Genomic DNA, 26,570 nt, shown 5'->3' with positions numbered 1-26,570 from the left:
AGTGACATCCATCATTCTTGCAGTGGACTCTTCATATGCTTATTGCTTACCTATCTTGTACACTAAGTTGATTCTCCATTCCTTCAGGGCTGCGAACCTGCCAATAACGTTCTCATGGAGGGCCTGTGATTCCATCATCTTGTCCAACATATCTTTTTGGAGCGAAATATTCCCTAACGCTGACAGTCTCTACTGTGACATTGAGTTTCTTTGTCTTGTTTTTATTTGTTTTAAACATGAGAAGCTCCTCTCGACTGGTACGCTAGTAAGACGGTAGTATTAAAATGAGGGAATATAACTTATACACTTCTCCAAATACATCTTTGTGTCACGAAGAAGTCTAGCACTTTCTTAATTGGTTTATTCCTATATTCACTGTTCTGGTATAAAACTCAAGTTCAGTTTTTGGAACCTGGGTCTTTTTTAATATGTTGAAATAGCTAGCTTATAGTGAAAAAAGCAGATCATGTGGGAAATTTATACTATAGGTAATTGTCAAATTTGGAAGTATCAGCAAGGCTGACGAAACGAAGTTTTTCTAAATCCCCAAATCTTTTATCGTTCTGCATGATGATGTTGTCAATGATCTCAAAGAACAATATTGTGTAATTACGATCATGTTCTACATCATTTTTTCAACTGAAGCAGCAGTCTGTACTTTCTCCCTGAGAATTCACTTCTACTTTTTGCTACATTCAAAATTCTAACATAGTGCAGTAGGCTATCTGAAATTTCCACATTAAGTGAAGAAATGCTTTCGTCATGGCCCCGAAATGATAATTCCTGCTTGCTTAAATACAAAGCAGTGTCGATGACTGACCGCATAACATGTCTGTTTAAACAAACATTTTCAATATATTGCATTAACAATAGCCTAGCATTTTTTTCAGGTTATTCCCAATAGTGTTCATATTTTTCTGTAAATTTTTTAACTGCAGCACGCACTTTAAAAAAATGTTCTGCCGAATTTTCATGTTTTTGTAGAGCAAGACTAACATTATTTTAGAAAATCACTGAATCCAGTTTCATTCCACACATGTTTTTTTAACTCCAAGTAGTAGGCATGACTAATAATATAGTATTTCAATGTAGTGGCTCCCACACAACCACTCAGTGATGCTTGCAGTACCATGAAGTTGTAAAATTAAGTTCGTATGATTTACCAGCTTGTGAGTTTAAACTTTTTACAGTTTATGTCTAAAATTGGTTAGTTCTGTCTAAAAACAATAGATATCTCTTATACTGCTCACACCAGCGATTAAATGAGGTTTGAATTAAGGTACACATTATGTTATTGAACGGATTCATTTTCACATTGCAACATAACAATACAAAAACTTATAGGGTAGGTCCTAACACACTTATTAGAAATTAATTAAAAACTGAAATGCACTTAATATCTTCACCTAATAAAGTGATAAGTAAAATAAATTATATTTTAAAAATTAGGCCTATCACAACTGAATAGCTCGACATATGCCTACTGACACAAAACACGACGAAAAACAGACTGAGGAAAGGCAAAAATTCATTCAAACTTCCACTAAAAAGGCTGTGTTCGGAATATCAAACTTTCTTTCCATTGCTTTCATAGTATTAATTTTTAATAGAATTTTCCTATGAGGAACAGTAAAATTGTGGCCAGAAGAATAAAAAATGAAAGGAATGAAGATATCAGCACAAAAATTAAAAACATAAAACATAATAGGACCTATATGGGAAGAAGAATTGACGAAGCAGAATTTTTAGGAAAGAAATTTCTTTAGGACGGGCCATGTTACTGGCCAGACAAATAGTCGTAAATTTCCGTGTTGCCCATTATAGAAAGCGCATCGGCTGGGCTGAAGACCAAATACGTGTTCGTCACAGCAACACCCGTTTCTTGAAGAATGTGGAAGTGTGTGTCGTTGTCATAGCAACCACCCTAACATAGAAGAACAAAATAATATTTTAAATCTGAGAATCATTGCCTCGTCGCTGCCGCTCAAGGAACTGAGACGTGAACAGCGGGAATATTAAAACAGCCTGGTGATGCTGTACTTGACATTTATTGATTTATAGCGCTATAGTTTTTAAATTGAATAATTTAATACATGAAATATAAATCAAAAGGCTCGCAAATTACAAGTGAAATGTTTTTCACCTTCTTCATTTGAATAGCCGCTACTGCTATACAGTAGAACCTCACTAGTTCGAACCAATTGGAACAGGGACCTGTTCGGATTATCGAAATTTGATATTAAGTGAGGGACAGGAATGCAAGCAGGAAAACCACGCCTTATCCATCCCCTCCCCACCCCTCACTGATCACCCTCTGTTCAGTTTCATGGTCGGAAGAAAAAAATGTTATGTTTTATTTAATGACGCTCGCAACTGCAGTGGTTATATCAGCGTCGCCGGATGTGCCGGAATTTTGTCCCGCAGGAGTTCTTTTACATGCCAGTAAATCTACTGACATGAGCCTGTCACATTTAAGCACACTTAAATGCCATCGACCTGGCCCGGGATCGAACCCGCAACCTTGGGCATAGAAGGCCAGCGCTATACCAACTTGCCAACCAGGTCGACCTGGTCGGAAGAAGCTTAGGCTACAGATTATCATAAAATTATAGCAAACAAGAACTTATATTCATTCATTAGTGATAAAATAAGTTGTAGTACTGCATATACCTGTATAACCTGTTTCGTATTTACTTTTAAACATTTACGAAGACTTTCGGTATTTTTTTTAGTTTTCCATTGTTCTCTTCTATTCTCTGTTCCATTCCAGCTTGGGCTGATTAGTTGGTTGGTTTTGTCCGAGATTTTCCCCAACCATAAGACGAATGTCAGGTAATCTGTGGGGAATCCTCGAGCTCATTTCGCTAAATACCACCTCGCTATCACCAATTCCATCTACAATAAATAACCTAGTATTTGTTACGGCGTCGTTAAATAACCAAATAAAACGAATATTATATTATTCCTTGAACTTCATATCGCCACCGGCGCACAGTGGTGAATCACCACCTAATTAAAGCATAGTATGATGCTGAGGATTGAAATGAATTGCTGTAGCTCATAACAATATTCAAAGTAAAAGTTGCACAATGCCAAATGGGCTACGTATTTACTTTGAAAACACACAATGCTAAGCTCTTCTGATAAATCTATTTGTAAATATTAATCTCTCTAAATAGTTGAATTCTTTTCTAATGAATAACAAACTGAGCATAATATCTTGCCTAAGTCTAAGCTAATTATTATTATCATTAAGTACAGGTTATTAGTGCTGTAACTCTTCATGTATTAATAATGAGGCTTATGTGTAAACATAGTAAATTATTTTTGAAGCGATGTTGTTAATTACTTAAAATAACACATTAAAAAATACACAATTATGTAGGAACTAATGCGCAAATTAAGTTTAAATGAATTACAAAAGAAGGCAAAAACCCATTTTAATAAACAAATCTGATTTCGACAAAAAATTCTCACTTAAATTTAAAAATCACTACAGTTTATCAACCCTGACTATTTACTGAAGATATATAAGGATATCTTTGCATTGAGCTTATGCCAACGCCATTGTTTACCTTTTAAGCTGTGTGCTGCATTACTCGGCATAGGAAACAGGAATAACCAGGTCTTCTCATTACTATCCGATTTCTGTCAGTACACTGCAGCACATTCACAGTGTAAAACTCCGTCATTTGTCTTTCTATCAACTGAAACAAACCAGCAGTACGCTAGTATCATATAATGCATTAATAACACTACATTTCATAGAACAATTGAAGGATTGCAGTATAATCGACGTTTGTGAAATATTCCTGGAAGAATTCTATCCATGAGTCTATAAAAATAATAAATATCTCCGGCAATTTAACTCTTTTTATTTTATCAAAATTATTCGAGTAAAGGTACTACTGTTAACTGTAAAGTCAAATTTTCTAAAATATGTCTTTTCGGGAACGACACTTCTTTACTATTGCGTTCCCAAGCTAGGGTACGTCGCCATCCTTTGGTAACGCAACTGTAAAGAATTAAACCGGGAACAACATATTTAGTCATATCAGATTCTGTCCCATGAATTTTAAGATATCTGACCAACTTAACTTAGCTATATGCAAAAATAAGATGTTCGTTCATACCCAAAGTGCATATTAACTCTGTTAGCTTACCTTTAAAGCTTTTGGCGTACTTGCAGTTAGGCCCTAATACACTCTTGTAATTCAACACAGAAGTCAATTCATCATGTGGTAGTGGTAGAAGGAAGGTAATCGCGTTCTGAAGTTTATCCCTTAAAAAAATTACAGTTCTCAGTTTAATAAACGTTTAAGATATGATGGAAGAATTCAGTTTAAATTAAAAAAAAAAAAAAAAAAACATTACGGTGCAGTTAAGCTGCATCTACGTGGTTCAGTTTTTCATGCTCGTACGCACGCAGTCTGGGAAGAATATTGAAAGAATCAAGTTTAAAGCGCATTTTGAATTAAGATACATTAAGATTTTCTACCTACAAGATACGCCATATTAGTATTAAAATACCAATTTTGCAGGCATTCCTTGAACGCGTGGTGGAAGAATATTCTTCCACCATGGCTTGAACGTGTGAAGTTGAAAAAAAAGTTGTACCGTGTAGATGACGTGAAGTCTTGTAATCTCAAACGTATTTCTTTCTTACCTTTAACGTTGCGAATTATTTCTTGTTGCAGGAAGGGGTGCGATGTTTGCGGAGATCGCCAGTGGCCGCCATGATGTTTCGAGTTTCGAGGTGGCGCGTGTCTCGGACGGAGCGAGATGAAGCGTGAGAACGCGAGAGAGGGAGGAGTCTGCAAGGAACGAGCCCCTACAGCCGAGGCTGCGCAGAAGTTTAGAGTAGGGACAAATTGAAGCTTGCATCCGCCGCCATGCTTTGGGAGAAGCACCGGCTAGCAGTCAGCAGACGGCTGCACTATACAATGCTGAATGTTTAATATGTATGTTTGGTTTCTCTTATAAATCAATCTGAATGGATAAATGAAAAAAAAAAAATCTTATTAACATTTAAAGCGACCACGTTAAAGACATAATCAAGCTTAGTTACCGATAGTTTGACATGAAACGAAAGAAAACTGTAACAATTTGATACCGTAACTAAAGATGTTGTATAGTTATTTGACAACAGAAATACAAATGCATATTGTAGTAATAGTTCAGATGAAAAGAAAATTATTAGTATTAACTATTATTAACAAAACACTGCCTGTATAAGACGTTACTTTGATGTGGACGATAAATGAACAATTTCGCTTCCATTTCACATAATATAGACCTACACCTGTAAAATAGAAACATGTACCTAATGTTTTAGTTTGAAATTTAAGTAGGTCTACCGTGCAATACCTCATTATCACAGCTGTAGTATGAAATAAACGTCACATGCATGAATTAGTCAATTAGTCATATACGGTAATAGAACTCATGCCTAGTGTACAGAACATCTTGCCTATTGATTTATTATTATTATTATTATTATTATTATTATTATTATTATTATTATTATTATTATTATTATTATTATTATTGACTCCGTTAAATATTGTCTTACAACATTTTTATGTAAAGTCGTGTTGTACTGGTAACCTTAAGCTGTGTGCTAACATCTGCTCTTTATGTAGTACTCTCTTTTATTTGGTTATTTAATGATGCTGTACCAACTACTAGATTATTTAGCATCGATGGAATTGATGATAGCGAGATGATATTTGGCGAGACGACGCCAAGGATTGGCCACAGATTACCTGATATTCACCTTACGGTTGGGGATATAAGAAAAAACCCAACCAGGAAATCATCGGGTATCGAACCCGTGACCGAGCGCGACTCCAGACCGACAGTCCTTAGCCCACTGAGCTACGTCAGTAGATCTTGATGTACTTTTATGGTCAGTTTAATAAGTTAAAAATATGATTCTCGGGAGGAATCTGGGATCCATTTTCTAAAATATGTTCCTATAAGTGTAGAAATATTGTACAAGTGTTCTACTTCTGGAGCACATTGTTTTCACACGATGTAAGAGTGGGTGGTAATATGCCATTGAACTGTCAACATCTGTATAATCGCTCTTTCACTTAAGGGGCATATTTCTATAATCTCAGATGATGGGATGACAAGACTCCCATTATTCTTTCGTTAAAAAAATAAAAGAGATTTTGTTTACTGCTGGTAGGCTACGTACCATAAATTGAGTCTTTAGGTTTATTACACCATATTTTTCTTAATTATTTAACAACTAAGCCAGCAATGAACACAATCACATTTTGACAATATTGTGTCATTGAGAATGATGTAAGAATAAGGGAATTGCAATCAATGTCTGCAGTAGAAGAGTCATATCGCCTCTGATTCTCAAAACACTGAGGATTATTATTACAGTGCGTTAGGTGTCTGGAAAATACCATTGGGTATAATTATAGACATTTTTAGCGGACATCCCTCTCTTTGTAACATAATTTAAATAAATTATTTACGTATTTTCTAACGTATATAAAATAACATAAGTAAAAATATTCCATGTATTCGGTCATAGGAAATAGAAATAAACTAATAAGTCTATTTATGAGCAATATAAGGCGTTTGTATTTAAAACAATGCTTAGTTACAATATTTAGATTTACTTCTGTTATTTTATATTATACGTTAGAAAATACGAAAATAAGTTTAGCTATATTACAGTGAAGGAGGAAATCCACTAAGAAAACGCCTATATACTCAATGGTATTTTCTAAACTCCGAATGCTTTATAGAAACAATCATTCGTGCTCCCCAAACATGGCGTCGCGCGAACCTGCGCGAGAGGTTTCAAATTTGTACACGACACCAACGCCAATTGTGTGTCTAGATATATAACTACAACGTCTTTGGCAAGGAAAGTAGCTAGTTGCACGGTAGGTGCGGTGAGGGTAGAGGGGAAGGGTGCAATCCATGTTCTGGAGTTTAGCCGAAAATTTTAGAACACGGATTGCACCTACCAAATTGTCTTATAATACTAAAAAGAGCAGATTTGTCTGCGTTTGTAGAATGCGCATCATTATATTTACGAAAAGGCACTTTTCAGTGCCAATAATTTATTTTGTGTGCACAAGGTTTGAATTTTGAAGTAAGAGGGAAAGGGTGCAATCCATGTTCTGGAGTTTATCCCAGGAAAGCACCAGTAACTTCTAAATTAACTGGATCTGTTCAAATTTCTTCCTTAAGCAGCCATGTTCGTCCATTCCATAATTTATTCAAGATTTAAACAGAATAGGAATGCCAACATCCAACAATTATCAACTGAACAAATGAGGTTAATAGGTCATACACAGTAGACTAATATGACTACTTTGTCCTCGAATGAAAATTCAAATTGGCTATATAGTAATAGTAATAATACTCCGAATGTTATAAAACTGATATATTCTGAAATAATGGATATTAATAATATGTGTTTAAAACTGTCATATTGGCAAAACCAAGCCCCTACAGTCTCGGCTGCGCGAAACGAGGAAACCGGGGCAAATTAAACGCTGCGCTTGCCGCCATATTGTTGGAGAGCAGACAAATAATAGCAGTGCGTAAATCACGCAATTTAACGCTGTGATGATCTAAAATTGACATATTATGGCCATTTTCGACGTTTAACGTAAAATTAGGACGAAATAAACATATTCAAAGTTTCATTGATATGTGTTAGAACATTAAAGAAAAGAAAATACGTATGCAGCAATTTATAGAAAACATACTGATACATCCATAATTAGGCCTACACAATACACATTATAGATTGTATAATTTTACGATAATCAGCAAATTGTTAGGTTTCAGAGAATCTAAAATTATATTAACATATTAACTCTTAGATCACAAGACATAAATATATGCACCTTGATTACACAAGTTCTTGTTATAATCAAATTCTTAAGTGAAATAAATATGCGATAATCAGTATAGACTTGTTGTTAAGTTTTAGAGAATCAAAAATGAATTATATTACCGGTACTTTTAGACCACAGGACATAGGTAATCTGGCATAATATAATATGCGAAGGTAGCCAAATTACATTGAATTCATTCTTCAATTAATAAAGGGAATGCTATCAATTACAAAAAGTATCGGTACCTAATACATTGCAAACAATAGGTAACGTGAAGGTGAAGACCTAAAAACTAAACAATCACTTTATGCAAGATAAAAAAACACATACTTTTTATGTGTGGATTTTTTACATATTGTATTTTTATTTTAAATAAATAAAATAGATATATTATCATTGCTTGCGGAGTGATGGTACATAATTTTTATGCACATATGCAATATCAATAAGATGCCATTCCTTGCTTTTGTTAATAAAATATATCCGGCAAAATGTAAAAGAGTTATTTATAGGTGAACTCTGAATCATAAATTCACAAAGGAGGCTTAGCTTTTATAGCTATTTATTTATTTATTTATTATCTGTATATTTATTTATCCATATATGGATCTTGAATGAAAGTTTATTATCTTGCAGATAAATTCATTTACATAATAAAAACAAAAAGTTATCTTTCCACTAATGTTTTAAGATCTGATGTGTAAGTCTAAATAATTCACTCAGTGGGATTTCTCTACAGTCTGATATACTTTTACTAACAATTAAGTATTCTTTATTGTCGTAAACTACTGATTGATTTTTAATGATATTGATATTGTAACAAAAGAGATAATATTATATCGTACCTTTTGCAAATAGCTTGGAAAATTAAACAGGGATGGTATTATCGCCGCGCTCTCATGGTTAACATTCGGCAGGTCTTTGAGCGGCCTCATGCGTTCGGCAGGTCTTTGAAATTTAATTGTATTATTGTTTTCAATTTCTTGTGTCGCCGCTCCAATCACTCGCCTCAATTTCAATAATGCAACCAATAAGCTGCTTCAATTATTATTAAATGACACTTACTTGTCTAATCCACGTAGACTAAACCCGAGGTTGTAATGTCTTGTGCTGAGGACGAACATTAAGGTATGTGATTAAAAATTATTATTAAAGAGTTATTATTAAGAGTTAAGAAAGCCAACGTACTCGTATATGAAATAATAATAATAATAATAATAATAATAATAATAATAATAATAATAATAATAATAATAATAATAATAATAATAATAGCCATTTAACAATATAACAAACTAGTGCTTATTCTTATCGAGAAAGTAGACGTGACAACGTGACGCTTAGAGTGAAACCTACAGAGCAACAATCGGTCGGCAAAATTTTTTTTTTAAACCACACCGCACGTTATTGTATAATGCCGGCATGTTAAGCATGAGTCCGCGGCGATAATATATCATCTTTCAAAATTATATTGCCATTACTTTCACACTATTCACTAAAAACACCCGAGACAAAACAAAGGACAAGTATGACAATCGTGTTTACCGCTCTATTTCTACCAGTAGCATGGAGGCGTAAACATGCGCAGACTGGTTTCAATTTTGGACAACACACCAGCGCTCTGTGTGAGTCTAGTATACTATTATAACGTCTTTGGGCAAAACTTATAACCAGGGAACGGATTTATATGGACTAAAAATATATGAAATATGTAAATATATATGTAGTTATTTTTACCAAAATATGGAATTAAATATGGATTTTTACCAAAATATGGAATTAAATATGGACTTAAAATTATAAAAAAATGACTATGTACGTTAAATATTGGTACATTTTAATCAAACTAAACAAAAAATATAATGGACGTACCTTATCTTCCAATGTAGTTTCAACAAAACACAATTTTTATTGTCTGTTACCATAACAATAGGTTACAAACATTTCTTTCAAGTGCTGAAAAGTGAATCTTCTTCTATTGTCTCTGAGGATAGATTTATACTGACTAAAAGAGCGTTCGACGTCACAAGAAGTAACTGGTACATAATTCAATTTCACAATGTCTGCTGGGGATAAGTCCAAGTTAATCTTCACTGTTGATTCACCACTCATCACAGCAACAACCTTTTGTAGTTCTTCATATCCAGGGTTTTTTGAAAGTACAGTGTCCACCTTAGCTCTTACTGCATCTGCAACTTTACCTCTACCACGATTCAGTTGTTCCACAGTACTATTTATAATTTCAAAACTTTCAGATAGTGAAAGGTGCCTATTTTGGAGACTTTTGAGCGTTTTTATGATGCATGAAAATGTATGCTGAATGTGAGCTAAGTCATTCTTCACACTTATGTCACAGGTAACTGTTTTCGCAGTATCAATTGAGACTGCATCTTCAGAGTCCAATGCAAGGAGAACATTGTTAATAGAGTCTATATGTTCGGCATAATATTCAACTGCTTCTAGCCATGTACCCCATCTAGTTAAAATTGGCTTTGGTGGCAATGGAATTTCAGGGTACATTTCTTTCAACACGTTAACTCTACTGGGAGCTTTGAGAAATACTTTTTTCACTGATGAAATCAACAAATCTACTTTAGGGAAATTGTCTCTGACCACTTCTGCCACACGATGAAATGCATGCGCCACACAAGTAAAATGAGTCAATTTAGGATATACAACAGATAATGCTTGTCCAGCTTTGACCATATAAGGGGCAGCATCGCTAATAAAGAATAACACATTATCGTACATAACACCCTTTGGCCACAGGATACCCATAGCTTCGTTGAACAGTTTAACTATAGTTTTGTTATTGCACTTTTCTAGAACATCACAATGTAAAAGAATTCGTTCAGAATATTGTTCACTTAACAAACCGATAACTACATTACCAACAAGTCTACCTTCTTTGTCGGGAGTCTCATCAATGGAAACCCAAATTGAACTATCTTTAATTTCATCTCTTATCTTCTGTATTGTCTCATCGTAGATGGATGGAGCATACGTCTTCCTAAGTGTTGACTCATCCGGGATTGTATGTTGAGTATATTTTTCAAGGAATTCCCTGAAGACCTTATTCTTTAGTTTGTAGAGAGGAATATCAGCAGAGATGAGAGAACGGCACAGGTCGATGTTAAACTCAGATCTTACATTCGATGTTGTTGGTTGTGTTAAAAACAATTGTCTCTGCTTGGAATTTAGTTGTTTGTTGGCCTGATGTTTACTAGTTGTAATGTGTTGTTGCACCAGGAACTTTTGTGTAGATGATACTGCACACTGACACAAATTACAAAATAATATTTTATTGTCAGTTGATAAACCATCTTCTTTAAATTCTGAAATGTAACTTGTTAGTTTTGATTTTAAATTGACTGAATGACGTACTTTTGGCATATTTACCGTCTTTATAGTATGATTTACAAAACTGAACCTATGTGTACTCTGACTGGCATTTAACTGTTGAGCTGCACAACTGAAGTCTGTTAAAAATTTTAAATTAAATTAATACAGTTTTGTAACTTACTTTCCCATTGTTGATAGGACTGCTAATTTTCAAATAACTCTGATGTTAAAGGGATTACTGAACATGTGTTTAAATCTCTATTGTTGAAATGTATTTTTAAAAGTTAATGGAATTTTGTTTTGTTTTATTGTTAAACCTAATATAATATGGACTGTTTTATATGAAATATGGAAAATATATGGAAATTAACGAAAATATGTACTAAACTCTAAAATATGGAAAAATATGGAAAATAAAAGTAGGATTTTTCAACCCTACACATTGTGAAACATAAAGATAATGCAAAATATAAATTATATTAGCTTTATAAGTAAATATGTATTTACATATAAATCCTTTCCCTGCTTATAACCAAAGAACTTTCGAAACCAAAGAGTTTTGTACTGCTAATTTTACAAACTCTGTGATCGTAATACAGCACTGCCTGCTGGATCACATCCTATGGCTGTTTACACTGCCTGCTCAATCAACGCTTATGTGCGAGTCTTGAAAAAAGTTATTTTGCCGCTAGGCGGCAGTTAGTGCCTACCACTATTAACATTATCAATATATGCAAAGTACCCTAAAATAACTATTATTACGAAGTCTTAGGTGCCAGAAGAGACAAGGGCTTATGGAAACGATGGCCCAGAGTGTCCGAATCCTCCCGCAATGCTTAATATGTAATACTATTAATACTGAAATTAAAACTTAATTTTTTTTCTAAGCGATACTACATCCAAATAAGTAGGCCTATACTTGCTTTAGGCGTTTACTAAAATTATTATTAAAATCAATTAACGTAATAGAAATAATATTTGAAACTTATATAAAATATTTCAAAAAGTTTAAATATATTTACGAAAAAATATATGCTTCCTTTAACCGAGCTACGAGATTATTGGAAATCACGGTTTGAATTAACGACAGTATGTGGTATCTTCCTGCAATATTTTCCAATCCATGAAATTGTTATACGGACGCTTGGTCTACTGTTTTATTAAGTTCAGTATTGCCAAAAAGTAACTTCCCCATATATAAAAGGCCCATTTGAAGTGTGATAAATTTTGCTTTCATTAAGAAATTCTCCCCCGTCCCCGAAAAGAAATGCCGAGTAAAATACTGTAAACAGATAATTTATCGCTTATGTCGTGTACAGTAAAAAAATTTGTACACATTTTTCATAAAACGTATTGTTGGTCCTGCTTCTGAAAAATTTACCCGAGATGTCAGACGTAAATGATTGTCCTTCATATAGTCCAAAGTGCTTGTAACTTCCAGTGAAAATGTCTGTACAGCATAAAGAACTTTCATTTTCTCAAAGGAACTGGGTTCGACATGCTTCCTCATTAGAAATCGAATGGGTTTCACAGCTAAGTCCTTTTGTATCCTGTATATTTCCTTCATGAATTTTGAACTGATCATTCCTTCTCTGTCTGCTATATCCTGGTCTAGAAACTGTGAACGGATGTTTTTGATGATGTGACAGTAATCAAAACTTAAATATAAATTATGTTGCAAGTTACATGAGTGTACTACGCAAGGCTGTAGATCTCCGCCGCCTAAACCCTTAAACATAGCAGTATTAGTTCTATGGTTATCAGTTACAAGCCGAAGCACATGAAATCCACAGTCTTTACAGCTTTCAACACTTGCTGAACTAATAAGAGCAGATCATTTCCTTGCAAATTTCGTACCATGAAATATGCTGCCGGTATTGTGTACTTGGTAGATAATCCATGAATAACTAAACACAGAAGTTTGTTGGCTAAGACGGGATTTATTCCTATTTCTTTATTATAAACTCCTTCAGCTTCGACTAAACCAAAAATTTTATCCTCTTCTTTATTATAAAGCAAGCTTTCTTTTATTGCTATATCATCGCATATAAGAGAAACTACTTTCTCAATTTCATTCAATTTTGTGGCTTCTAACTTTAGTGTCTGTTTAATTAAAGGAGAAACACCAACGCCATATTCCGTTGAGCCCATATACCTATCTAATATGCTGCGCGACGGTGCTTGTATTAATTTCAAATTTCTTCCAAAGTCGTAGCCTTTAAGAGACGATATTCGCCAACACAAGCAGTACCGAATAATTGGCTCGGACCATTTTGGACGATTTTTTTTTTAATTTCTAATTTGATCCAGTATATATATGCAGCCATTTTGTAGCCATCATGTGCTGATTTCTTTATGTTATCTACTGACTTTCTCTCAGGTAGCTCAGTTGGTAGAGCAGCTGGCTACGGACTAGAAGGTCCCGGGTTCGACCCCAGGTGGTGACAGGATTTTTTCTTGTTGCCAAACTTTCAGAAAGGTCCCGAGGTTCACTCAACCTCCTATAAAATTGAGTAACAGGTCTTTCCCGGGGGTAAAATGCGATCAAAGCGTGGTGCCGACCACACCACCTCATTCTAGTGCCGAGGTCATGGAAACCATGGGGCTATACCTCCATGTCCCCTAAGTGCCTTCATGGCATATTACAGGGATACCTTTACTTTTTACCTTTTACTGACTTTGTCTCAGTATAGCTATTAATTTCTTCCTTCGCCTCTTGAAGTTCCTTCTCTATTTCCACAATTTTGTTTTCGAGTCTGTACACTTTCGCTCGAATATTTTTATGATATTACAGTTCACTTAATCTTACAGTATTTACTTGAACAGCAATATGTCTGGAATATACGTTTACATCTGCCTTGTCTTTTATAATTTCGGCTTCTATGTCTTTCTCACGATATTCGGCTTCAATGTCCTCCTGACATTGTGCAGCCAATCTTGAGACGTTGTTCTTCTCGGAATATAAACTCCTAGTCATAAGATATCTCACGACAATATTATGAGGAAGTATTTTAAAAAGATAATCATGAAAGCGTGTTTTGCTGCTGTTCGATATTTACCTTTCGCTGTCAAAATGTAGGCTACGTCGAGCAATGTTATATAAAAATAACAATTATGATCATGGATGGGTAACTCGTGCTCCCAAAGTGCTAAAAAACCTTGAAAGAGAGAAAGACAGACGGAGCCAGCCGCAGCAGTTACAAGTTGTTTGTAGTTTCGCTGCAAAAGCAGTTCATTGCCACGGTGCGCTCTGGCGGCTCATGCAGCTGGTCGTGATATCTACTCCATGATTTGAATTTCAGAATGACGCATGGTACAATAATTACAGTAATTTTATAAAGAATGTACCCAAGCATACATAACAAAACTATATTATTTCCTAGTTTTGTAAATTAGTTTAGTACTGGAAACACAAACTGAATACAAACTTTTCAAGATACAACAAACATAGCTGCAACACTTATTTATTATTACACTATTTGTTAATATTTCTTATTATATGTCTTATTTGAAACATATAACACGAGAATTTACAAGTCTTTATACATTAAAGAGTATTCCTCTGTTTTCAGAAAAGTAATAGTCTGTAGTCGCAAACAATCGCAAATTCAAGTATTTTTACATGTCACGGCAGATGAACTAAACTTACTTCTAAGCACTTTCTGTACATTGAGGGCTGTTACATTTCTTTCTTGTATTAAACTCTGACTCAAACACATACAGTATATAGGCCTATGGAATCAAAGAGTATATATATTTGGATATTCTGATTTAGGCAGCATTACGAACAGTTCGATTCCCGACTTCGCTGGAATGTGAGTGGCGTGCTGTTCTGTAGATTTATAAATTCAAGCTATAAACTTTCAGGATCTTCTATCGGCTGTAAGCCAAAAGGATTTCAGAAAAATCTCGATTCCTTGTCAATTGTCACTGCTTTTCCAAACTTGCCAATAAATTCTGCTGTAAGTCTTGAAGTAGGGTCCTATATTTGATAAGAAGATTTTTTTAACACACTTCAAGATAGTTTATAGTAAAGTTTTCTATGTTCTACATAATACTGTCACATTTCAAATTTATCCATAAATGCTCTTAGCTAGTCGATCATATGTCGTGCAATTCTGTAACTCGCACGCACAACGTGCTAACGATATTTGATATCAGCCTCACCTTGTTGATATCCCATTTTTACTTTTAGCTATTCTAAAGCAGATCTAGACAGTATTTCTTTACTAAAACCTTCACTGTGTTTATTTGTAACATTAAATGTCGTGTGTAAGAAAGCATAATACAAGCGTTACTTCCCTTCTTAATAAAATAATCTTTCTATTTCGACTCATCACTGAAGGGAAATGATCTGGAGATTATATTGTTTTTCACTAAAAACGAGCCACCACTTACTGCAGACGCGAGCAAACTTGCTAGTACAGAGTCCGTTCTACCTGCACTGACGTTGTGTTCACACTTTGAGAGCACGAGTTGTCCACCCATGATTATGATATAAAAATTTTCCGCATATCTGTATTACATTCGTCATATGAAGTCTTCACGTTTAGTCAGGTTTTTTTTTAGAAGAGTTCTACTCCTTGCTTTGCCATTTTTTAGTCTGTCAATCGTGCCTGTGTGTAATGTGTCATGTTTATGTACACTGCACGCGAACATTAATATGGTTGTTTCATAATATTGCGCCACTCAATATTATCTCATAGGCTATTTCCACGTAAACAGTGAAGAGAATAGTGCAACCTACAAAGTAAGACTGTTCCGAATTGCTAACAAACTATGAAAACATTTGTAGAATATATATCATATAGTAAGACAGAGGCATTGAACTTCTACACATCTATCGTTAATAGTGGAACATTGAAATAGATTGGAATAATCTTATTTTCATATAAATGCTGAGATAAAAATTTAAACAAGAGTTAATAAATCATGCTAAGAATAATGTTATTAAAAATATTCGCCGCTTTTCTAAAACGACTAGCAACGTGTTACATGTGGAAGAAATAGAATGCTTGGTTCTAAATCTCGGACGCAATATCTATACCTACAGAGTGTAAGAGGTATGAGTTCTGTCCTTTTCACAGTCGTTGGGGACAGTTTACAGCAGTGGTCGTCAGCACTCGCTGAAATGTGCAAAGGGTAAGCGGTGCAGCAGGAAAAGGTAGAGAGCATACCCGCTAGCAGCTACGAGTGCACCATGGAGCACTGTGTTTTCCGCGGGTAAGTGACGCTAGCCACAGGGTGCTCTGCGCTGAGGACCGCTGGTTTACAGGATCAAAAAATGTCCATACAACATAGGGTCAAAACTTGATAGTTTTTCCAGAAAAAATATTTCTTTTTTATTTTATTTGCGTTATGCTGCTTATATCGTTGGTAAAATTATGAAGACAAATAGGCTACATCAGTAGGTATATCTAGCAAAGAGTTAATATTAGTTTAAATAAATATTTGTTTGTTCCATTACGTTTTCGTGAAATTAAATAAAATTGCATGCTTAAATTTGTTAATATTCTGGCGTGAGAGACGTGGCAACGTGTTCAGCAGGCAGTACTCTGCACAGACGTAAGTACGAGTAGGCTGAGTTCAAGCTCCCTGTCCATAGGTCTACTGCCGAGCGGATGACAGTTCGGTACAGCATATTCCATAAACAATTTACAATGTCATTCATAGTTTAAGAATATCATATGTTATTAAATTATGGAGAAACTCGTCGTAATTCAAGTAAGGCAAGAAGATGTACCGTCAACGTTTTCCTCAAAGAAGGTTACCTAATCGGCGAACTTTTGTAGCAGTTTCTCAACAATTTTTCGAAACTAAGAGTGTCTTACCCCGTTTCGAAAGTCACACAACCAGGAATTTGTTTAAAAATGATACCGATTTACGAACCGGGAGAGATTAAAATGTTGCATTAGAAAAAATGTTTGTGTGATTTTGTGCAGAAAACCATTATTGTTTATTTTTTAGACGTACAATAAAAAACGGAGCAATATTGTTACATAAAATGTAAATTTACCATAATGTTCTATTAATGACATTGAAAGTTTATATTTGCTGCTCGTTTTATGTAAATAACAGTATTGTCATGGTCGCTCCTGCATTAGAACAGAGCATCTGTTGGACCCCCTCCTCCTCGCTTGAGCTGTACTGTGTACTTCTAAACCACCTTCCACCCGCTAGAGCTGTACTATGTGCTTCTAAACTCCCTCCTCACCATCCAACAACGTTGTAAAACGTCTATTATTGTAAACTTTAATAATTAGTTAAATATTGAAATTAGAAAAAAATTGTAAGGACATCTTTTCTTCCTTATAACATGAATAATCATCAGTTAAAATAATGACACAGTCTTTGTTTACCGCATAAACGCGAACATTATTACTGTTAGGTTTCATCACACCGCGCTACCAAATATCTCATATTTCCACGTAAACAGTGAAGAGAATAGTGCAACCTAACAACGTAAGACTGTTAGGAATTGCTAACAAACTACGAAAACATTTGTAGAATATATCACATAATAAGACAGAGGCATTGAACTTCTACACATCTATCGTTAATGATGGAACATTGCAATACATTGGAATACTCATCTTACTTTCGTATAAATACAGAGCTAAAAATTTAAGGTCAATGTCACCACCCACTGAACGAATATTCGTTAAACGAGCGTTGAGCGACTTCCGCCGATTTTGGAACAGAATAGGTTAGGTTAGGTTAGGTTAGGCTTTTGTTATCCCGTCAAGATGAAGGTGAAAGCGATTGAGTGTGATTTTTTGTTTTCTATGTTGGCAGTTCTAGTGCGTCGGTGCCTATTCCAAAATCGGCGGAAATCGCTCAACGCTTGTTTCACCCGAATATTTCACACTTTTATCACTGCCAATGTTGCGCTATAAACCAATTTTCACAAATCTAATGTAAAAGACTGCCTACACAAGCAACAAGTTATAGGCTACTAAATGTTTAGGATTAGTGTAAAACTGGCCTATGTCTCCTATAGTGGGCGGGACATAAGTAACATTCACCAAATTGAAACAGAAGTTAATAAATGATATACAAAGAATTATATTATTAAAAAAATATTCGTCGCTTTTCTAAAACCACTAGCAATATAGCTATTACATGTGGAAGAATTAGAATGTTTGGTTCTAAAATTCGGACGCAGTATCTATCTATAACGCAATATACTAAAATTGCAACGTACCTGTTTTTTTTTTCAATTATATTATTTACGATATTCATGAACAATACTACACATCACTATGTCCTAATGACACTTAACATTTTTACGCTGTATTTTAACAATCAATATAATTTTTATATTTAAGCATTATGATCAAGACATTGCATTATTACCTTTTAAGATCCGGAATCTTCGTTCCTTCCATTTTCAAATATTAATACATGTGTTATCTAGCACATAATAAATCAATATCTCTTATGGCGACACACGCATCATAGCTTGCTACAGGATAATTTTACTTACAAAATTAACAGAATTTAAATATTTACAAACACATTTATTCTAAGAATAATGAAACACTCCGCGCACCACATCGAACACGCTACAGATGTGAGGACAATGCCAATATAATTCCTGACATACGAAACTCCCTTCCTGCCTTTTAGTTTTTATGGGAAAAGTTGACCTTGCAGCGTCACAACTTGGATTCGTCTTATTTCGCTCTCTGTGGTGCAACCAGAGAATAGAGATTATAAAGAACGGACACTCCGCGTCGGTACCTTTGATGTAGACGGACTGATTTCAATGACCTTCAAGCCAGTTAAAGCGTGAGATTCTGCTTTCTCCCTAGAGTTGGCGCTGACATCACACCAGCTAGCAGTCGACACAGCGGAAATATAACACATATAATTCATACATCTAGGTACATTATGTACTCAAATAAAATAAATTGGATCCATAAAATAATAAATCCGTCATTAACTTTATAATGAGAGTTGAGACGTTTACCCCAACAACAATTAAAATATGTAATGATTTCATAGCACTGAAATGGAAAAAAAAAAAACTCTTACGAGAAGTAAAACCATATACCTATATTATATTATATACAAATATTAAACGAATTCGATACTTAATTTTATAATATATTATATTATTTTATAATATAATGTATTATATCTGAAATATAAAATATTATTATTACAACTAGTTCGTCACTGAGAAATAAGGAAAAGCTGTTAATTTGAATTTATTTGAAGCAAAGCGTTACTGGATTATGCAATAAGATAGGCGATGTTTGGATCCTGTGTCTCAACTCTATTCTCAATTATTATCTTAGCTTATGCTCGATTACACTACCTCTAGCGCTTGAAAGTGGAACTAACCGCTGGCGCACAGAGAAACAAAACACAGGAAAATTCGCTCAGTGTCCATTCTTTATAATCCCTATTCGCTGGTGCAACTTCTAAACTACTGGGATAGAGATAACTGCCAGGCATTTATTCTTCATCGCAAGACGATAACTTGGTAAGTTGCATTATATTTCTATTTTCAGAAATAAAATTCTCACTGTCATCGTACACAGAAGTAATTTGTTCGTTAATGCAGATTTAGTCAAATTAACAAATATGATTATAAAGAGGTATATCACAATAACGTAATGTATTTATTTGCATAGGTTACGGAAGTTGTATTGAAGTAAAAGACACATATCGGCTGATTCATCCCTGATAGTTACTGTTATTTTACTTCGGTTTCCTTCAAAATTTATTAACATCAATAGTGATACTGTACTTGCTATTTGGGAAAAGGAAATTGTACCAGAACAATGGAAGGAATCCATAATTGTAGGTACCTATCTTTAAAAAGGAGGACAATATCACTTTTGTTGTCGTCATACACAATTTTGTCGAATATTCTTTTGTGGAGGTTAATTCCATATGTAGATGAAATTTATCGGGGATCATCAATGTGGTATCGATTAAGAGAGAAGTTTTATATAATAGTTCGATTAATTAAAATGTGTCTCAGTGAAACGTACAGCAGAGTCCTTATAGGTCAATTTCTATCAGATGTGTTTCACTGTGGACTAAAGCAAGGAGATGCACTATCACCTTTACTTTTCAACTTTGCTCTAGAGCAGCGGTCATCAGCACAGAGCACCCTGGGGCTTGCGTCCGTTACCCGTGGAGAACACACTGCACTATGGTGCGTTCGTAGTCGCTAGAGGGTATGCTCTCTACCTCTTCCTGCTGCACGACGGGGCACACGGGACGGCTCCGCTTAATAAATAAATAGGCCTAAATAAATAAATAAATAACCTAAATAAGTTAAACGCTACTGAGAAAGTCATGTCCGTACAGAATACTGACGTCGGCACATTCGGCGGAATAGAAAATTTCGTGCCTCTCCTAGCAGGTAGGAGTGTAAGTTCAAATCACAATCGTTTATGCTTGATATTAGATCTAATTATATAGGCTGTATACAATAGGGTAAACGGGGGTGAATCGGATCATTTTTAAAATAATTATAAATAAAAGTGGTAATAAGCTGTTAATTCTTGCGTCTCTTCCTGTCCGCTGCAAAATAATTTCATTAACTTTAAGTCTGAGCAACACTCTGTCAGAAATAGTTATTATGTTTTATTTTTCTTCAACTTAATTGGTTGTTAAAATTGATCCGAATCATCCTCCAGTGGCGGGTGAATAGGATTGGTATTGCGGGTGAATCGGATTGAAAGAAAAACCAGTGGAAACTTATTATTCATGCTGTAAGATACAAAATCAGAAGCTCAGTAATAGCAAAATCACATTTCTTAGTTTCTCTGTTTTCAAACACATTTTCCACAGATAAACGTTTTTCTACCCTTAGCTCCCACACACACCTCGTAGTACCATTCACCCTTACGTTGGCACTGGATCCATTCTCCTTTCTTCGCAGACTTGGGATCAGAATATTTCAACATACAAAATTGGCAAATGTCATCACTCCCTTCATTGTCTATTTCTATAACCACATCCTTATTATCATCATCATCGTCGTCGTCGTCATCATCACTATCGTCAATCTCAATCATGTCTTCACTTTCTCTTTGTACATTTTTTCTGTCCATTCTGCATCCTTTCTTACTATTTATCTTCTCGTTTTTTAATTCTTACTTTTTCTTCATTTGTGCTATGTTCTCTGGTGAAGTAAGAAGACAAGCAATTTGTCTGGGTCTTCCTCGTGCTGAAGTCTTCCTTGCTTTTGTTGAAGTAGGAAGCAAGTCATGGAAGCTTCTGGATGAACCACTACTTGGAGCAGAGACACTCGTACTTGGAGCAGGAGGATTTGATGGTGCTTCTGACAAAGTGGGGGTATACTCGTCTTCGCGAACGACATCAGCATCATATGGATAAATCCAACAAGAGGAGAACCTATTTTGAGCATTTCCAGTTGTAGCAGCTTTGTTCCAAGCTTTCTTAAAAATGTCCCCAAAATTGATTTGAGATATTTTTCTATCTCCAGAAGGCCTTTTCTGTATAAACTAACCACCATTTACTGATCCGTTTCGCACACACATACAAAGAAATACATATTTGCATGTTGGCACCACTGGCAGTAAAGAAATTAGAAAAAAAAAAGTTGCGACTATAGCATCAAGAAAACTGTTCTTTGCTGTTACAGTACGTAACTTCTTGTTATTTACCCATCCGGAATTAAAAAAAAAAACAATATTGCCATTTCTATATAAAATAAGCAATTAAAACTACTCGCCATTCACTGATCCGTTTCGCCCGCACATGCAGACAAATATATATTTTAAAATTGGCAGCACTGGCAGCAAATAAATGAGAACATCAGGTGAGGTTATAGAATCAAGACAGACTGTTCTTTCCTACTACATAACTTGTTGCATCAGTTTTAATAATGTGTGTTCAAAAAATTGTTTAATCCAGAGCTAGAAAATAACAAAACGGCAAATTCAGAGCATCTACGTACCTCAAACTTATAAAAAGTAGTCTATTTCTCACTAGCAGATCGTACACACGCCAACTTCTTATGGTCATCGAAATCAAGTACTTGCATTCTTTGAATTCAGAGGATAGTATCACCATGAACTCACTAGCGCACTCTAGGACCAGCAATTTGTATAAACTGATCCGATTCGTCCTCCAATCCGATTCACCCGCGTTTACCCTAATTGAGGACTCAATATTGTAAATGATTAAAGTACTGCAGACAAAAAGTGTGGGAATCTTGCCAGACAGTATTTTTCCATAATTCTGGCACTTTCACCATTTCCACATATTTTATTAAGATACTTTCACCGTTAACCATTTTCACATATTTCATTAAGGCACTTTCATCGTTCACCATTTCCATATATTTCATTAAGGCACTTTCATCGTTCACCATTTCCACATATTTTATTAAGAAACATATTTTATTGCACTGAAATAATAGGCTATAACTTATAGGCATGCTGTATATTGGTAGGATTAGGCTAATGAATAAGCTAATCGTTATGAAGAAAATAATAAGCATTAGGGATAAATGAATTAGGGCCTACATAGCCTACTAAGATTTATTCTACAAAATTTTGTTATTTTACTTTTCGAAACCTTTATTTCATCTTATTAGGCCTACAAGTTTGTATTTTGTATTAGACTTAAAAATTCTGTAGGCAATTAGGCTACATTAAAAAATAACAGAAAACCCTTAAAACAAAACACGACAAAATTTGGATAAAGGATGTAAGAAAAGCTGGATTTTTTAAAATTTAAACTTTGACCATTTAAATAGAGAGTGTAGGCCTAAGAAAAACTGGATTTTTTTTAATCAATCACACAATTCGCATAACGCCCAGCAGAGGAACTTCCAGCGTTCCCCAGTGTTACTCGATTAAGATAGGCCTATTCATCATTAGGGAAATCTTACTACAAAAATTATTACTAAAGCGGATGCATCTGGCACATTCCAGTTTATCAGGTTACAAAGCACGGCACATAGGTAGGCCTACTATCATTTGATGCAAAGAAACATAAATTGACATTGTGACTCTTTCATCGTTTACCATATTCAGTCCTCAATTACTCGATGATCAAGCCTATCTCGTTGTTATGTGGAAATACATAGGCTATTAGTATTAGAGCTTTTAATCCCTGATCACAGACGTGTGTGTGTGTTTTAGAAACGTAATTAAACAACATGTTCCATTACAGTTTGTAATACTACATGTTCTGGTTTACATCTCTATTGCCTGGGATGAATAAGTTATTAAGTTGAATTTCAGTTGTGTTTAGTTGATGATTGATAAGCTACCATAGGCCTATACCTGATAGTTGACTAATTAGAATATAAGCTTGTATTGTGCCGCTATTTGTATGGAATGCCTGAGTTTAGTAATGTTGTGCTTTGTACAATTTGGCTTTTACTTCTTAATAAATTCTATTCTGTCTTACCTAAATCTACGTTTATGTATTTACATTATGTACAGATGTATGCTTATTACTAGGGAGCGGATTTTTATGTGCTAAAAAGTTAGATATATTTATTTTTTACGTTGTAAAATGTACGAAAATATTTGCTAAAAAAAATATATATATATATATATATATATATTTTTTTTTTTTAAATATGACAAAAGTACTTTACTTAGCTTGAAAAAAAATTACTATGTACTCACCAACCATACTTGAGAGCTAGTAGTTGACCGAGAATTGCAGTGAACAACAAAGATCATCTCCAAATTCTCCATCACAAATGCATGTCGATTATCTCTGAACAACGACTTATACTGTGAAAACGATCTTTCCACATCACAGAACGTCAGACGTACAAATTTAAAGAGAGGAATGTCACAAACACAAACACTGTCAATTTCACCTACAGACACACCCTCCAATACTTGAGCAACTTTATACATTTTTTTATATCCACTATTTTTCCCAAACACATTCTGGAATTTGTCCCTTAGTACTTGTACTTCTGAACCTGATAGCGAGTCTAATGTAATTTCCACGGCATGCACCTCCCAGTTTCAGACAACAGGTTTTTGGATGTTTCGAGTTTTTTTATGGTGTCACACAAAAAGCTTAGATTTGCTAATAAGAAAGCCAAATCGTTTTTTAAACAACCATCTTTCAGTATATCTTGAAGGATATCGATTGATAAAGCCCGATTACAGGGACTCTCAACAAGATATATTGCCTTACTTGACAGACATGAGCGAGAGGCGAGAGATTTGTTTAAATTAAATAATGTTCATACCCGAGCTCTTATCTGTTGTATTTCACAAACAAAACGTGGAATGAAATCATCTTCAGCAACAATAAGCATTCCTGTTTATAGGTGCTGCAAGATCTCTCCTCCTTGTCCATGTTAATTTATTCTCTGATAATAACACTGATATGCTGCCTAGCAGTTCTCAGAACTTGAGGCGAAACTAAGCCTATTACAAAAATGGATCACGGATACACCACACAGCGCTTAGAAACACGAAGCAACCAAGAATTCGTAAAAAATATTACGTACTTCTGAGTGATATAATTGATTTAGTTTTAAAATATTTGAAAGTACTTGTAAAAAATTATTTAAGTAAAAAACTCCAAGCTTTATGCGTTTATAATAGATTTCCTGAAAATATGTATTTACATATTTTTTTGTGAAATGTGTGTTTTTATTTGAAATAAAATTCGAATTTTAAACTTGAAACTTCATGTTCGGAATTTTTAACTTTGTTAATTGTGTTTTATCACGCGCAAAAATAATATTTAATTAGGCCTACATAGGAATCCGCTCCTTACTTGTTACTACTCTGTGTTCTAGTCTAATTTAATTGTTTGTAAAGTCAATTGAATTAAAGTTAATTGAATTCACAATTTTGCACAAGTCTTTTAAGAATCTTTTCGTTAGGTCTCTTCTATCTGGTGGCCAAATTCCTCGCTTGGTTATTATGTTTCTCCGCAGTGTTTGCCTTTCCATGTATTTGGAGCATTCGAGCAAAAGATGGTCAACGGTTTGATCTCCACCTTCACAGGGACAAGTTGCACCTGGTGTTATGTGGAATTTATAGAAGTAGGCTCTTATTCTTCCGTGTCCTGTGAACATGGTCGTCAGTCCCGATGTAATTGGGATTTTCGTAACTAGTACCTCTGCGATGCTTGGAAATTACTTCTTTGTTTCGGCTCCGTTGTTTGTTAGCTCGCCATTATCATTCCCAACTCCTCATGCTCTCTTCTCGTAGTGTCTTCAGTACTTCGGTCTTTGTGTGTGTGTGTGTGTGTGTGCGTGCGTGCGTGCGCGCAAGTGTGTGTGATCAGGGCATTAACGTGAAAAAATTGTCTTTCTTGATTTTTACCCTACAATCACTTTTAGGATTTTGTCTAAGTTTAACAAGCTCCAGATAATTTTCATATCCAATGGATAGAATAAAATTATGAGACTGTTGAAACTTTCTTGATGCATTATTGATCTCAAATAATTTTATTCAAGTGCTCGTAACATTTGATTTTCTTCTTTACTTTTCTAATATGCAATTAAACATCTGCGATTTTATTAAGAAATTTTATTTTCTCAAAAGTTGAGAGCGTGCAGTGCAGTATGTGCTGTAAGTTCATGGTTGAAGTACAGCATAAGCCCCAATTCCGAAGAGATACGCTGACAAAGACTTATGTCCAGCTATTAGTCTGAAGATATCTGTTGCTCTTCTTGGAGAATTACGAAACACAGTTTGATTTTTTTTAAATTTCGCACCAAGATTTATGTTTACTAACTTTATTGTTAAGCTTATTATTATTATTATTATTATTATTATTATTATTATTATTATTAGTATTATTGTTATTCAACAGTAACAAATATAAATGATACTCAGTAGGAAATTAAACGCAGAATAAATATGGGAAATGCCTGTTATTATTCGGTTGAGAAGCTTTTGTCATCTAGTCTGCTGTCAAAAAATCTGAAAGTTAGAATTTATAAAACAGTTATATTACCGGTTGCTCTGTATGGCTGTGAAACTTCGACTCTCACTTTGAGAGAGGAACAGAGATTCAGGGTGTTTGAGAATAAGGTTACAGGAGAATGGAGAAAGTTACACAACGCAGAGCTGCAAGCATTGTATTCTTCACCTGACATAATTAGGAACATTAAATCCAGACGTTTGAGATGGGCAGGGCATATAGCACGTATGGGCGAATCCAGAAGTGCATATAGAGTGTTAGTTGGGAGGCCGGAGGGAAAAAAACCTTCGGGGAGGCCGAGACGTAGATGGGAGGATACTATTAAATGGATTTGAGGGAGGTGGGATATGATGGTAGAGACTGGATAATCTTGCAAAGGATAGGGACCAATGGCGGGCTTATGTGAGGGCGGCAATGAACCTCCGGGTTCCTTAAAAGCCA

At 34.8% G+C, this 26,570-nt stretch overlaps 1 protein-coding gene and 1 long non-coding RNA gene across 8 annotated transcripts in view; one reads left to right on the top strand and one right to left on the bottom strand.

Moving 5' to 3' along the window:
• The window catches only part of LOC138715584 (CD2 antigen cytoplasmic tail-binding protein 2 homolog), an 88,025-nt gene extending 83,257 nt beyond the window's left edge, over nt 1–4,768 (bottom strand). For 6 of the 7 annotated variants that reach the window (XR_011336503.1, XR_011336501.1, XM_069848658.1 and 3 more), the window contains exons 1-3: nt 4,667–4,768; nt 4,164–4,282; nt 3,576–3,707 (exon numbers count right to left, since the gene is read on the bottom strand). The gene's annotated coding sequence lies outside the window, so the exon portion shown is untranslated. The remainder of the gene's footprint in view (nt 1–3,575; nt 3,708–4,163; nt 4,283–4,666) is intronic. The other variant, XR_011336502.1, reaches the window with a different exon arrangement.
• The window catches only part of LOC138715586 (uncharacterized), a 148,345-nt gene extending 143,476 nt beyond the window's left edge, over nt 1–4,869 (top strand). Inside the window, exon 3 of the long non-coding RNA XR_011336506.1 lies at nt 4,698–4,869. This is a non-coding gene — a long non-coding RNA (uncharacterized lncRNA). The remainder of the gene's footprint in view (nt 1–4,697) is intronic.
• Nucleotides 4,870–26,570: the final 21,701 nt, after the last annotated feature.

This window comes from Periplaneta americana, chromosome 15, assembly GCF_040183065.1.
Source record: "Periplaneta americana isolate PAMFEO1 chromosome 15, P.americana_PAMFEO1_priV1, whole genome shotgun sequence".
Classification (NCBI taxonomy): Eukaryota; Metazoa; Arthropoda; class Insecta; order Blattodea; family Blattidae; genus Periplaneta; species Periplaneta americana.
The sequence above is the reverse complement of the archived record's forward strand: the minus strand, read 5'-3'. Positions and strand labels throughout refer to the sequence as shown.